This window comes from Mus pahari, chromosome 13 (assembly GCF_900095145.1).
Source record: "Mus pahari chromosome 13, PAHARI_EIJ_v1.1, whole genome shotgun sequence".
NCBI classification, from domain to species: domain Eukaryota; kingdom Metazoa; phylum Chordata; class Mammalia; order Rodentia; family Muridae; genus Mus; species Mus pahari.
Window position 1 is genome coordinate 95,177,553 of NC_034602.1, and position 1,647 is coordinate 95,179,199.

The following is a 1,647-nucleotide window of genomic DNA, read 5'->3' on the forward strand; positions in this document are numbered from 1 at the left end:
CCGCCTGCCTCTGCCTCCCGAGTGCTGGGATTAAAGGCGTGCGCCACCACGCCCGGCCGGATTCCTTATTTTTTAAAAAAATTAAAAGAAAAAAAAAAAAGGTCTACTCTGATTCCAGCTCCCACCCACAAGCCATCCCTGCCTTCCTGCATTTGGGAAACAAATGGTTTCTGAATCAAATACCCCTGTGGCTCGTCTTGACCTCAGTGTGAAGGCAAGCAAACACCTGTAATCCCAACACTAGGGAGTTGTGCGAAATGTTCTAAGGCCAAGGTTTAAACCATGGAGTAGGTTCCAGAGGGAAAACCCCTTCCTGGGTCCCAATAGGTTCCAGACCCTTCTATTGCTTCTAGGGCAAACTGAGCTGGGAGGCCTTCTGCTACGTCAGCAGTTCTGTCTACTGTGATGATACGTTTTCAGGGTTTCCGGAAGTAACTAAGAAACTTCCGCCGCCACAGCAGCCACCGCTGCAGCCGTTTCAGAAGCAACTAAGAAACTGTCACTTGCTCTGCCATGCCATGGGTGCCCCACTTGGTGACACGAAGTGCAGAAGCTCCCCACCAACTGTATCTGAGCTGCAGTCACTGCCGTTGAGAAATTCAGTGACCAGCCCAGCCAGGCAAGGAATGTGCTCTACAATCTTGGTCAACAGTCCTCTGGGAGTTCCAAGCCCAGCACACCACACCCTCCTTGTTCCCCCACAGGTGGCATCAGTCATGCATTTCCCACAGTGTCTTATCTTTTAACTGGGTGAAGAGGTGGCCTTCTCTCTAAGGGCAGGGTACAGATTCCTGTCCCTCTGCTGGGAATGGTAGGGGCGCAGAGTGGGGCTGCTGCCTGGGTTGTCTGCTTCTAGGGACTGGAGAGGCTCAGAAGGGCTTGTCTTTGGTTGCCGTCTAGCTCAGGTCAGGAGATAATACGCATGTCTCAGTGGGTATGGAGTACGCAGTCTGGGGAGCTTCAAGGTACTCCCAGTACACATCTGTGTAAGTATTTTCATATACGTGCGCACATACGCACCCTGTCATATACGGACCCTGCTTTTCCTCGGGTCACTTTCACACTTCGGTCTCTATCCGTAACTTACCACTCGGGAACTTCCATCTCTCAGGGGGATCCTGGGGTGCATCCACCACAGAAGCCGGCTCACTCAAACTTAGCTGAAAGTTCAGTTCACTTGATGACCCAAAGCTCATCCCTTTCGGGTGCTTTTATTTTATTATTATTTAGTTGTTGTAATATTACATGTATGGAAGTCAGAGGGCAACTTGCAGAAGTCAGCTCTCTCCTTCCACCACGTGGGTCTCACCAAGTGTCAGCCCGCTCTGCTCTGTCTCACCTGCCCCTGGGTGGTTTTGTATCCACGTAGGCATTACATCCTTTCTGATCACATTGTCAGTATTTTGGTGCTTTTAATTTTTAAAAAGTTTTAGTAGTAGTAGTAGTAGTAGTAGTAGTATCATCATCATCATCATCATCATTATGTATATTGATAGGGGCTGCTCATATCATGGCGTGGTGTGTCAGAGGATAATTCTGTGGAATTAATTCCCTTCTTGCATTTTCATATGGGTTTGAGGAATGGGGCCCAGACTGTCTGCCGAGTCACCTTGCTGGCCCTCTGTGACTTATACCTGTTTACACAGA